The following is a 15114-nucleotide window of genomic DNA, read 5'->3' as shown; positions in this document are numbered from 1 at the left end:
AGAATGGGCACACATGAAATATGAAACATCCTGGGATATGTAAGCCTGCATTGGAGGCAATTGGTATTTAAACTAATGTTACTAAAGCAGATGTCACTAAAACACCAGTACATAACATTCTCGGTGATTCTACCTGTAGTAATGAAACTTGACCACAAGATGGCGGTAAATTCAAAACTGAATGAAAGTTGGCTGTTTGTGAATAGATTGGTGCATAAATGAAAAGACTGATGGGTCACGGCTATCATAATTGCATCGCTAAACTGAACTTGCTAAGAAAGAATACAAAAATGATGGTTATCCACAAAATATAATTGTGTATAACAATCATGCAGGAGCACTAGACACAGATATTGTGGATATTAGCCAGGCAGGAGCACAAGGCACAGATATTGTGGATATTAGCCAGACAGGAGCTTAAGGCACATGGCTTTATCAATTTTACCCATACATCATAAGTGTGGTGGGGCAGATATTCCTAATCTGGAGGCATATTTCAAAGTCATTCTACTTAACCAAACAAGAACATGGGTAAATGAAGAGAATGGATGGGTGGGTATGGAAAAAAGTTTAATAATGGGAGGATCATGCGAGGCATTATTATATGCTGCATCGTTATCGGCATTATCTGGGACCACAGAGATGAAAGCACAGAGCCCAAGGGTTATCCTACACAAATTTCAATCAGGGTGTGGAAGGATCTCCAATAGTTGCACCATCAGAAATAGTGACCCCCAATAATTACTGAGCAGATGTATTCCACATGATCGGATTACATACACCTGCTCAGCAGATGTATCACACAGGATATGCTCAGATACAGCATCTCAGCATATGTATCACACAGGATCGGCTTAGGAACAGCGTTTTAGCAGATGTATCACACATGATCGCCTTAGACACATATGTTGAACTACTATGTCTAAGCAAATCCTGTTGGATACGTCTGCTCAGCAGACGTGTCACACAGGATCGGCTTAGATACAGAATCTCAGCAGACAGTATCACAAATGACAGTTGCGCCAGTAGTAATACAGACCCCTCAATAGTTGCCCAAGCAGTAATACAGACTCCCTCAATAGTTGCCCCAGTGGTAATCGTGACCCGCAATAATTTTCCCTGAAGTAATAGTGACCCCCAATAATTGCCCCAGCAGAAATAGTTGCCCCCAATAATTGCCCCAGTAGTAATAGTGACCCCTCACAGTTGCCCCAGCAGTAATAGTGACCACCAATATGTGTCCTAGCAGTAATAGTGATCCCCAAAAGTTGCCCTTGCAGTAATAGTGACCTCCAATAATTGCCCTAGCAGTAATACTGACCCCTATAATTGCCCTAGCAGTAATACTGTGCCCAATAGTTGCTCTAGTAGAAATAATAACTACCAATAATTGCCCCAGCAGTAATAGTGACCCCCAATAATTGCCCCAGCAGTAATAGTGACTCCCAATAGATGCCCCAGCTGTAATCAGTTCCCCTAATAGTTGCCCCAGCCATAAGAGTAACCCCCAATAATTGCCCCAGCAGTAATTGTTCCCCCAATAATTGTCCCAGCAGTAATACTGACCCCCACAGTTGCTCCAGCAGTAATAGTGACAGCGAGTTTCCCCAGTCCGATAAGTGACCGCCAATAGTTGCCCCAACAGTAATACTGAGCCCCCATAGTTGCCTCAGCAGTAATAGTGACCCCCAATAGTTGCTCCAGCAGAGATAGTGACCCAACGTAATTGCCCCAGCAGAAATAGTGACCCCAATAATTGCCCCAGCAGTAACAGTGACCCACCACACAGTTGCCCCAGCAATAATACTGACCACCAATAGGTGTCTCAGCAGTAAGAGTGACCCCAAATATGTGCCCCAGCAATAAATGTGACCCCCAGTAGTTATCGCAGCAACAAAGTAGACACCCAGTAGTTTTCCCAACAGTAACAGTAACCCCAGTAGTTGCCGCAGCAGTAATAATGACCCACCCAATCCCCCCCCCCCATGCCCCCCCCCCCCCCCCATACCCTTCAGCTGAGGACAGTTGGCCGGTGAATGTTGTTGTTCGGCTTCATCTCCGGACTGTCGGAGCACACGGGTGTTCCCGACAAGCCGGCAAGCTGACAAGCACTACCGCGCCTGCACAACAAACAAGACAGAAGGAAGAATTTATCAAAACCAAGGATGATGAAATGGTAAGCACAGGGAGCGGAGGGGAAGCACCAGTTCAGGTAAGTATACATCTTGTGTATGGCTCATTTACAAAGCACACACTATATTACAAAGTGCTTTGTAATGCCCATACAGAAGTGTATAGATCCACATAAGGGAGATGGAATAATACCTCCACAGTGCCACCTATTGTAAGGCAGCATTCCTTCAAGCCAAAGTTAGACTCTTTATACAAGCCTTGTAACATTGACTGGGAATTAAAAGCAAAGCAAGACTACATGTACAGACAGCTGTTTCAGGGTGTTTGTCCTTCATCAGTGTAGGTAGGTGTCTGGCTTTGCTAGTGAGAGGCCTGGGATGGGGGTCAGAAACGCTTTTCTCCTTAGAGAAACCCCTTTAAAGGGCCAGTTTGCACCCATTAAAGCCTATTCCTCTATAATACTGTCAGAGTCTGTTATATCAGGCATCCACACCCTAAGATGGTTGCTTAATCATTTGGCCTTCTTGCGAGAAAGCCCTTGTTCCAGGACTATCTTTCTTGCCCGATGTAAAAGCGCCCAGCCTTTGTGATCTGATGCATTGGAATTTAACGCATCAGATGGTCGCATATATCAGCTGGCTGTGAAAACACAGCCAATATACACTTGTGTGAATAAGCCCCCAGGCTATATAATGCTGTACTGAATAAATAAATAAATTATTAAATACAAACCTTGCCAAAATTGCAGATTTTTTAAATTTTACCTCTAGCAAACTTGGGATATATGTGCAAAACATATAATAAAAAACTAAACATTTGGTAATGCTGGAATCGTGTTGATCCAGAGAATAATGTCATTACATTTATTCCGCATGCTGAAGCCCATAAAAATTAAATCCAGAATAAGAATGACAGAAGTGGTTTAATTCCCATTCCCCCTAAAAAAGAGAATTAAAACGTTATACAATACCATATTTCTACCCCAAAATACCATTAAAAGTGGAACTTGTCCTGAAAACCAAGCCATAAAAGCCCTCCGATGGCTATATAGCAAACCATTTTAAAAACTTATGTCTTCAGGAAGGGAGAGAGAATATAGCGATCCCCATACTGATCACTAACAACTACAGTTATATATAGGGGAGTGACTCCTACAAGTCCCACGGCCCAGATGTGCTGACAGCTGCGTATTCAGCTGCTGGGGATTAAATTGTATGTGTAAATGTGTTGTGCATTTGCTCAAGCAAATCCATAGATACAAAATCTCATTGATGTTGTGCCTATATGCTCAGCGAATCCACAGGTCTCTTTTTTCTGGCGCAGTTATGCAAGCCCATTGATTTCAATTGGTTATTTTGCTGTGAAAATGCGCAGAAAATAGAACATGCAATGAATGGGTTCTATTCAGTCCGTATTATGCATGCAAATTTAGCGTGCGCAATACTTTACAAATATGACCCTGTGAATCCGGACTAACTAGCAGCTTGTTGTAAACACGCACGCACCGACATTCTTCTGTTTATAAGAACTCAATTTCAATAACTCTACAGCTTGTTCCTCTGTTGGCCTTTATACTCCTGCGGTCTAGAATTGTTCTGTATTATCAAAATCTGCAGGGACAAGCTTAGAAAAAGAACGTTGGAGTACTTTACCAGACGCTGCCTCCCCCTACTGGTCAGACACTCCTACTGCATTCTCTGCGCTTATACGTTGAAATATTCCAATCCGTTAGGCCGCCTGCAGACAGGCGGAAATTCCGCCCTTGGAAACTGCCATAAGATTGCGTTACCAAACGCAATCCTAGGCAGACGGCCGCAGTTTGTCCGCGCGAAATTTCGCGCGGCAAACAAATCGCGGCATGTCCTAATTCTGCGCGGGGCTCGCAGAGCCCTGCACAGAAACGTCACTCACCGGCCGCCGGCTCTGCTCTGCATATGCGCCGGCACATGAAAAAGCCGAAGCTGCGGGGCGTGGGTGAGTACGCGCTGCTCCCTGCAGGGGCTCGGGTCGGGTCCCGCTGCGAGAATTCTCACAGCCGGATCTGACCCGGCCGTCTGCAGGTGGCCTTACAATTATACTTACCTGACACCTATATATACCGTTTCTTACACTTTATAGCATAATTATAGCCGAGTTTGTATGGCAGGGCAAATATCGAAAAAGCCGTTCAAATTTACCCCTTGGCTCTGCTTCAAAATGCTTTAGAAGTAACAAACCATCTATAATGCATCTCTAGAAAATGCAGATAAACTTATGGGCTAAAAGTATGTTACCTGCTGAGTCTGGGGATGTAAGGGTTATACTTACCTCCCCCGTTGCTTCCCCTGGTGTCAATGAGTTGAGCGAGACTGCTGAGTAGTCTGCCTGCTATCAAATTAGAACAGACGGAATGCTTAGTGATCTGCACAATGCACTGAGCGGCGGCAATGACACTGGGGGAACGACGGGGAGGTAGGTAGAACACTCAGTGGGTCACCTATTAGATGAAGATGAAGTGAAATGGCTGACAGCCAAATTAATAGACCAGGAAGACAGATCAAGAAGGAATAATATTACGCTCAGAGGCATACCTGAAAACATCTCTCCATCTGAACTTCCCAACTACTAATGAAGAGTGATTAGTGAATATATTCATTTTGTGTTGGGATCGAGTTGATTTCACCAAAATCATAGTGAAATCGGGATGGCCGATTCCGGCTATCATTGAAGTCAAAAGGCATAAATCTCGGTTTCAATAATGTGCCTTCAGAAGGTTCTCAATGCATCAAAAGCCCTCCAAAGTGTATGGGAATACAGCCAGACATCTGGTGAACTCTGTGCTCCTCCCAAGAATTGATCAAATAGTGTACATTGATGTGGGGGTCAACCGTAGTACAGGGGTGTCACTGGAAACAAAAATTATGACAAGGAAGACAGCCGGTGAGGTGCTTGATGTAAAAGCAATATCATACATTTTACAAGGACTTTCACACCAAGTAGGGATTTATCCTCCATAGAATACCTCTCCCTAACAAAAACACCACTGCATATAGGTATATAAACATTATACAGCTTCTTTCCCTGCTCCGTCCAATATAACCCCTACTAATACTGAAAAGGAGCCTCATGTATTCTGATTTAGATTACAAGCTAAAGAAATAGGGGGTTCTGAGTGAAACCAAATCTGTGGCTGCATTAACTATAACAAGCAGTCGCCTCCATCTAGTGGCTGAGAGCGGAATAACAGTCCATATTACTTCCTACGGTAGTAGGGCAGCACTCTGAGTTTTGTCTGCATGTTTTGCCCCTTGGCATGTCTTCTGTTCTCCAGACTTTCTCCTTACACACAGACTGTTATAGAGCCCCTCCACATCTTTCTTTAGACACGGTTTCTACACTGTAAGCTTGTTTAAAGTGCATAGGTGTGTTAGGGTGGCATAATGCAGCACCTCTACTATTTCAAGCACTAATTGAACCTTCACAGTCCTAGATTCTTTTATTATATCTCAATTATTCAAGTTTTGCTTCATCTTTACTTTCATCCTCCATCTTTGCATTTCACAGTTTAAATATGTGCTGTCCTCCAAGCATCCCTTTCTATTACATATTATTCCTAATTTTACCCCCAGCCTAGACTTTCATCTTTTTCATTGGTGGAGGACTTATAAACTGAATGAGCTTTGCCATTTTGTCACCAGGTCTAAACATTTAACCCTTCAACAGTTAAAACACGAAAAATGGAACCTTCCCCCTTTTGCATCTGAGTACATAAGAAACAATGAAGTATTACATTATTTTTCATTGTCATCTCTTCTCTTAAATTCCATATTTTTTGAGCCCATGTGTACACAAGACCCTCTGCAGAAAGCAGTTATCGCCTCCCTTTACAGTACATTAAACTGACCTCCTAAATTCAGTGCAAAAATACACATGGGAGAAGAACCACCGGTTGTAGCCAAGTTTGGATCAGAAGGACGGAATGAGGCCGGTGATTGTTTGGTTCAATGCTGTCAAGAAAAAGGTTTATTGATTACAAACACGTGGTTTGAGCAGCCAAAACATCACTTATACATGCGGACAGCTCCGAATGGACAACATCACAAACTATTTCATCTGCCAACAATGTTGCAAGAGCTCAATAGAAGGAGTCAAAATGATTCCTGGTGCTGATTGCTTTACGGACCACCAGCTACTCGTTGCGAAAGTCAAACTCCGGATCAATGACACGAAAAGATCACCTGCAATGAAACACTTTGAGATCAGCAACATCCCAGCAGAATATGCGGTAAAGGGAAAAAACAGATATGAATCATTTAGCACATAAAGAGCGTTACTGAAGGAATACTTGAAAAAACTGGAAGATGCAAGCAAGCAAGTTCCCACTCATTAGCTCTTCACCGATGTGAAAAAGGCACAGGTACCATTTACATCCCACAAAGCAGAAACTGTCAAACATCAAAACGGCAAAGTACTTCATAGTGAAGATCAAATTAAATGAAGGTGGCAAGAATACACAGCAAAGTCATATGCAGGCAATGGACTAAGTCAATCAACCAGTCAGGAGGTAGCCGGGCCTACCAAACAAGTTCCAAACAACAAAGCTTTAGGCATTGACAGGATACCAACCAAGTTGCTCAAACCAGCACCAATCCAATGTTCACAATGCTTTGTCAACAGATCTAGAAGACAAAATTGTGGCCCAAAAACTGGACACGAACAGTAATTGTCTCACTTCCAAAGAATGGCAATATGTAACTATCGGACCATCACACTCATATCACATGCAAATAAAATCCTATAAAATATTTATGGGCCATTCAATGCAACAATGCCAAAAACAAATGATTTACCAAAAATGGGTCTTTATTGTGCGACAAAGGAAAAGCTAAAAAAAAATTAATAATTTTGACATCATAACAACCGTACTGACAGGCAGAAGAGTTATCATTTCATTTACTCCACATAGTGAACCCTATTACTGTGAATTATAATTTAATAAAATCCCAGCTCTGCAGCTAAAGAATTGCAGATTTCGTGTTGAGCTTCAAAACAAACACCTGACTGGCTGCTATACAAAACCATTTCTCAGAAGAGCCCCAGAAGGAACATCAGAGATTTACTTATGTCATCAGCAGTTCTCATTGTACAGCCAAAATAGACAAGGAAATCTTCCTCTACTATAATTGTACCTGTAGCCTACACACAGAAACGGCTATGAAGAGCTTCTGCTGATGCAAGAGGCATTGAGCAACTCCTAGCAGAATGCTAGATTACTGGGTTATACTATCACTTGGCAAAACATATCAGGTTCCTGAAGACACATCAGTCCAATGCAGATTAGCAAAAAATGTATTCTTATAAAAATGCCAAGAGATTACAGTCTGTTCAGTTGATGATCACTAGTCTGCTGAAACACAATAAGAAGTGTCCTAGATGCAAGTCCATCATTGTGTGCTGAGGGATAAGTTCAGCAACAGCTAGTAGAAAACATCTCATCAATATAGTTTTATTGGAGTCTTACAAGAGCTTCACTTAGACAAATGTGAGAAGGCAATGATAAACCGTAACATGCCACTTCCAATGTAACAATAATATTCTCACAGATAGCTGGGTATTATACAGCAAATACAAAGGGGGTAAAATAAAATACATAGCCTTATAAAGGAGCCTTAAGACCTTAAAGAGTTTTTGTTAGATCTACAATTTCTGTAAATCCAGCCCCCTATGCAGTAAAGTGATAAACAAGTATGTATTCACTTCTCTCCGCTCCCACTCTGTCCTGCGGCGCTCCTTCGGGTCTTCCCTCTGTTGTCTCATTTACAGTCTGATCTCTCCATTACTAAGTCCCTGTTATTGGCTGCAGCACCTGTGACATTACGTAAACTGCTTGGGATTGCAGCCTGTACACAAAAACACACGCAGGGGACCTAGGAGCCCCGTGGTACATAGCGGGAGCAGGGAGATGTGAGTATGTGCTTACTTATCATACTACTGCGTGGGGGCTGGATTTATGGAAGTTGTAAAACTCGAAGGTCGCTTCCTGGACACGGCCATTCTTTCTTTTTCCATTTTGCTTTCTGCTCTCTGCTTTCACAAAATTATTATTTTTTTATTTTTCCATCAGTAAAGCCATATGAGAGCTTGCTTTTTGTGGGTCAAATTTTATTTTTAAGAGGCAATAATTAGTAAACTGTACCATATAATATTCTGAAAAACTTTGAAAATTTTTTTGCAATGGGTGAAATGGAAAAACCATAATAGCGCCATTTTTTCAGGGGTCTTGTTCAAAGTCAGCATGTTACAGCAATATTGACTTGCTAACTTTAGTCTGTGGGTGAGTGTAATTACTGAAATGCTAAATTAATACAGTTTCTTTTGTTCTATATATAACCTTTCCTCCAAAATTACTTTTCTGTCGCCAACTTTTGACCACCATTTCTTTGTTTCTGCCAAAATAAATTGGGTTGTGTTTAGTCTTATTTTTCTTGGGATGACCAGCAGTTTCTATTGGTACCATTTTGAGTTGCATGCAATGTTTTGATCACTTTAAATAGAATTTTTTACTTGGAAACAAGGTGTCAAAAATAGTGCAATTTTGGCATTGTGGATATTTTTGGAAAAAAATACATTATTTTAATAGAACTGACCTATAGAGTCATGATGATGCCAAATGTATAGCTTTTATTATTATTTTTGTCAGAAATAGGAAAACGGTTTTTTAAACTTTCAGTCTGCAGACAAAACACAGCCTGATTACACAGATGTATAAATGGGCTTTAAGAGCTTAAAGAGATTTGTTAAGTTTTATAATTTCAGCAAATCCCTCTGGCGTCAAATTTACAGGCTTCTGCAGCCTGTTTACAAGACATCACAGGCGCTGCAGCCAATAGCAGAGCCCAACGCTCGATTGCTCAGCTCTATAATTGTCTGCAGCGCTTGTACTACTCCACAAGAACAAATGACACAAGCTAAGGCAACAAATGACAGTGAACAAACAATTGGTACAAAGATGACTAACCGTGTCTGATGCACTGAACCACCTCCTCACCAAGACCCCACCTGGATGCTTTTGCAACTGCACCTTCTAAACGGATGAAACACATACTCACCCCATGCTTAATGCAAATGCAATAAACCCCTGTGAAAAAAACTCCAAACAGTGATAACAGAGCATCAGCATACACCATAATGAGCCCGGTAGTCTTCCCTTCTTATCCAGATACTCATAGAAGTTCTCTACAGAGCATACATGTTTTGACCCTATAGGGAGCTTGGGGTGTCACAGGGGCGTTCTCCCTGTCAAACCCCTAGCTTCCGGTGGCGTCAAGATACACTAATACCGAGTTGGTATACCACTATATTACATTGAATCATATTTCCTGAAGTGCTAAAAATCCATGCCATATACAATTCCATCTTTTAGCTCATGCTCATGTCCTCTGAAATCTGCTATTATCAATTATTATTACTATAACTATATAATATAAAAATTGGCACACATATTAAGTCTCCTGGTATATGGAAGCCTGGAATAGATACCATCAGTATTTAAACTAATGTTACTAAAGCAGATGTCACTAAAACACCAGTGTATAACATTCTCATATAACTGTAGTAATTAAACTTGACCACAAGATGGCAATAAAATCAAAACTGAATGAGAGTTATTTTTTTGTGAATAGATTGCAGTGTAATTGAAATGAGCGATGGGTCACGGCTTTAATGATTGCATCGCTAAAATAATAATAATAATAGTGGTAAATTGAGTTGGGGGAAGCAATGTAGGGCAGGGCGGTGCTGTGGAGGGCTTTTAGGTGAAGGTAGTGAGTTTGACTTGAATTGTGTATCTAATGGGCAGCCAATGCAGTGACTGGCACAGGGCAGAGATATCTGTGTAGCGGCTTGACAGGAAGATGAGCCTGGCTGCTGTCTTCAGGATGCATTAGAGAGGAGAAAGTTTGGTGCAGGATAAGCCGATTAGTAGCGAGTTGTAGTAATCGAGCGAGAGTGGATGAGGGCAACAGTGAGCGCTTTCAGCGTATCCACGATGAGAAAAGGGCGGATTTTAGCGATGTTCTTGAGGTACAGCTGACATATTCAGGCCAGAGATTAGATGTAGGGCATGAAGGAGAGAATGGAATTAAATAACCCCAAGAAAGCGCAGCTGCTGAGAGTTATGGTGGTGTCACATACTAAGATGGAGATATCAGGATGAGATCAGTTAGTAGAGGGAGGAAACAGGAGAAGCATGGGCGTACCAGCAGGGGGCACCGGAGTCATAATGGCGACCCAGCCCCTGTGCTTGAGGGGGCCAAGAGACCGCCCTCCACCATACACTTTCACTTCGCACTGTTGGCAGCCGCGTGCTTAGTGTGGTCCGGCCAACAGCAGGAGCCAGAGACGAGAGTAGGAGAAGAGAGAAGGAAGGACTCGGAGAGAGGACAGGGGAAGAGAAGGGGGAATGGGGGAAGGAGCAGAGAGGACAGAGACACAGACTCATGGCACACAGGCGCAGCACAGCATGGCATCAAGTGGAACAGGGATGATGATGTCATCTCCCTGCTGCTTCCCTCCTGCTGACACTGTGTACAGCTGCTCTCCTCACCAGAGAAGTAGTCCGGGCTCCAGGGTATGTATCTATCTATCCATCTGCTTGTCTGCCTGTCTGTATGTTTTTCTATGTGTCTGTCTATCTATCATGCCTGGTCTCATATCTATGTAATCTATCTATCTATTAGTCTCTCTCATATATATGTATCTATCCATCTATGTATCAATCTATCTCTCTCTGTTAGGCCTCATGCCCACTTGCACTCACAGATTTCACTGCTGAATCCCGCAGTGAAATCCATGCATGTCCGCTGACACGGAGAGGGAAAATACATTACACTCACCTCTCGGGATGCTGCGGGCTCCCATTTGTGCAGGCCGGATCTTCTTTTTTCCAGTTGGCGGACGTGCTCGGCACGCTGGCCATGTGCTGCGTGCATGCACACCAATTTTTTTTTTAAATCTGCTCTCCCGTGTATTCGCGGCACAGCACAAAAACAGCCGCGGGAGCCGTTCGTGCAGCATATCTGCAGGAAAATCGAGCATGCGGTGATTTCTTCCTGTGCATGCTTTTAGCTGCCCTACCGATGCTAATTCATCCCTATGGGCAGCAAGACGCACAGATCTCCCGTGCGGTTGCAACGCGCAGATTTTATAAATAAAATCCGCATGTGGACATTGGCCCTCAAGCATATGTACGGGGCGAGTGGTAAAAGGGCCCGTGGGGGGCTTGACCTGAACTTTTGCACACAGGCCCCTGAGCCTTTAGGTATGCCCTTGAGGAGAAGGTCAGTTTTTGAGAGGTTTAGTTTTAGGTAGAGAGGGAACATAATGTTAGAGACAGCGGACAGACAATCGGTGGTCATTTGACACCTTTGTAAGTGCGGTTTCTTTTGAGTGTAGGGGGTGACAGCTGGAATGTTGGGGATCAAGAAGAGAGTTTTGTGAGAAACAGCTTATAAGGCGGGAGTAAACCAGGTGTTATAATAATTTGGAGATGAAAGGGAAATTTGAGATGGGTCGGTAGTTGGCAGCATCAGTCGAGAGTCTGTTTCTTTAGCAGCAGGGATATAATAGAATGTTTGAATGAGGAAAGGAAGATGCCAGAGGTCAGGGAGAGGCTGAATATAGTGGTGAGATGGGAGATGACCACCGGGCAGAGACACTGGATAAGGTATGGGCAGAGAGACCAGTTAAGGTATGAGGGGAAAGGGTCGCTAGCGCAGGTGGTGGGGTGAGCAGAGGAGAGCAATCTGGAGACTTTCTGCTGGATGTCGTCAATTTTCTTTTTGAAATTAACTTGATAAGAAACAATACATGAGTGGTGATGGAAACAGAATGGGCACAGATGATATAAGGCAGACGTGAAATAAGAAAAGTCCTGGGATATAGAAGCCTGGATTGGAGGCTGTCAGTATTTAAGCTGATGTTACTAAAGCAGATGTCACTAAAACACCAGTACATAACATTCTCAGTAATTCTACCTGTAGTAATGAAACTTGACCACAAGATGGTGATAAGTTCAAAACTGAATGAGAGTTGTCTCTTTGTGAATAGACTGGAGTGTAATTGAAATGAGCGATGGGTCATGGCTGTCATGATTGTATTGCTGAAATGTACTTGATAAGAAAGAATATAAAAGTGGTGACGGAAGGAGGAAAAAAAAAGTTTCAAACTTTAGGCTGCCTGCTGCATTTAAATGCCAGATTTCTGTCATAAACTATTTAATGATTTCCCCCATATGTATATTAGGCAAGGCCCATGGCCGGGCTAGATTCTGACTGTGAAATCTTGCAGTGAAATCAAACCCGGTGACCCCCAGAGGCCCTATACTCCCCTGTCCCAATCCACTGCGAGTGTCTCGCCTGGCGAGCCGGCGCACATGCGCCGTGCAGGGCATGACGTGTCAGCTCTGGGATATGATGTTGATTCTCGTGCTATTTCCACAGTGCCCACTGCGCAGAATATCACGGGATGGATGGCTTCTGTTGATGCAATGGAAGCTGTTCTTGCGATTTTCCACACAAAATATAACATACTGCGAGCAGAATATTGCTGTTGATTTTTACTCATGGGCAGCCAAGAATCTTTTAACCTAGCACGTCTATGGACGGACATTGCTGCAGAATTCGCGGCGGGCGTCTGGCCGTGAATTGGGCAGCGATAGTCCGTCTGTGGGCATTAGCCTTTAGGCTGATGTTTACTCAATCTGCTTCATTTCCCCTTACGGATCGTATCTGTGAAGGGAGATGACATTATATACCCTAGGTCCCCGGATTTGTCCCGCAGATGGGATCTTTATCCGCAGACCTTACTCTAGCTTTGGCGCATGCGCCCGTCAATATAATGGCTGATGCATGCGTAAAAGTGAAAACTTGCCTGGGAGATTTAAAATCTCCCTGCTCATGGCTACCAAAGGTAACTGAGAGCCTGGAGATGTCACGGGATGGGGGGTGAGGGTGCGGTATGCAGTTCCTGGTCATGTGATCGCCATGATCCAATAGATAATGACGATCATGTAAAAATTTTAAAAAGTTGAAGTTTCATCTCCCCTCCCCTATGCGATTGGTGAGGGGAGATGAAACTGGAGGCTTCCACATTTGAACCCCGATGCAATCATCCCCCATGGACCTTTCCGGCTTCTACACATGGCCCTGCCGGCAAAATGCCAGACACTTTAATTTAAAATCTCCTTGCTCACGGCTACCAACAGTCGCTTAGAGCCTGGAACAGTGACCAGTGGCCTCGTTGAGTGTTCCTAGTCCCCCAGTCCCAGTGATCTAGCTTAGGTTGGTCTCACATGACTGGATAGAAATTGCAGATTCCGCATGCATTTGATCAGCGGTAATATGTGGATCAATCAAATGTATTGGATTTCACAAGACCAGTCACAGCTTGTTTTATTGTGATCCATGGTTGCAGATATAACCGCAGCCCATATGCAACTACATTGTGTACGGGCTACGAGTACCCACGTCATCGCTAAGCAACGGCACGGGAAATATGAAAAAAAAAGGTGTACTGCGCATGACCAGCTGTGTGAGTACACAGTTATGCGCAGTACATTATATAGCCGTACGCAGCACGACAGCCGGCCTCACAGCTGGGATCCGCTGTGGGCCTCCGTAAGTGAATTCCACATCAGGCCGTGTGCGCCTAGTGTTATTCAGACCGCTACCTGTAATATGTTATTTACATGAAGCCCCCAGGAACGCTCGTCTTCATGCAGTTACAGGAGCAGCTTGTTGAGCACGTTCTGTTTGAGACCGCCACACCTCATCAAGCTTATAAAGCCTCACAGAGCGCCACCTTCCATGCCCATCCCAACCGGGCCTCCGTAATTACCCCTGACTTCGCACATACCACACAGTTTACATTACTACTTTTATCTAAGATTTAGGAAACACCAAAAAATGGGGAGGGGGGGGGGTTATTTTTTTCTGCACAAGTGAGCAATGGGGCCTGGAATTTATTCAGTTGTGCCCTAAAATCCAACGGGTGTTCCCTCCATTATAAGCCTAGCCATGTGTTTTATAAGTAGACTATCTTACCCGTCGCGCGTTGCTGCGAAAACAGACAGACATACATACATTTGTTTTTACATATATATATATAACAACCAATCACAGCGAAGCTTTCATGTTACCTCAGGGGTATAATATATAACAACCAATCACAGCGCAACTTTTATTCTGCCTCAGCAATACAAAAAATAGCAACCAATCACAGCGCAGCATTCATTTTACCTCAGCGGTATAATATATAGCAACCAATCACAGCACAGCTTTCATGTAACCTCAGTAGTATAAGTAGCAACCAATCACAGCACAGCTTTCATATTACCTCAGCAGTATGATATATAGAAACCAATCACAGCACAGCTTTCATGTTACCTCAGCAATATAAGAAATAGCAATCAATCACAGCACAGCTTTCATTTTACCTCAGCATTCTGAATATCCAGCAATTGTCTTGCGAAACATACGGCGGATGCATCATTTTGTAGTTGAACACGCATCCCGTTGCTCGTAATGCCTTTTGCTTTCGTGCTTGAGATGGAAATCAAATGATTTTTGTCAGGGGGGCATAACTGTCGACGACGCTCGCACGTGCGCCACCTATCGTAGGATAGTTGTACTATGCCAGTAATCTTCCCAGGAGTGTACTCAACAACTTCCCAAAGTTTCATGGCGATTGGATGAATGGTGTAGCAATGCATAAAGGACAAACAGACAGACATACATTCATTTTTATATATATATATATATATATATAGACTAGCTTACCTGTTGCGCGTTGCTGCGAAGACAGACAGACATACATACATTCGTTTTTATATATCTAGATAACAACCAATCACAGCGCAGCTTTCAAGTTACCTCAGCGGTATAATATATAACAACCAATCACAGCACAGCAGCTTTCATGTTACCTCAGCAGTATAATATATAG

Source organism: Eleutherodactylus coqui, chromosome 2, assembly GCF_035609145.1.
Source record: "Eleutherodactylus coqui strain aEleCoq1 chromosome 2, aEleCoq1.hap1, whole genome shotgun sequence".
Classification (NCBI taxonomy): domain Eukaryota; kingdom Metazoa; phylum Chordata; class Amphibia; order Anura; family Eleutherodactylidae; genus Eleutherodactylus; species Eleutherodactylus coqui.
The sequence above is the reverse complement of the archived record's forward strand: the minus strand, read 5'-3'. Positions refer to the sequence as shown.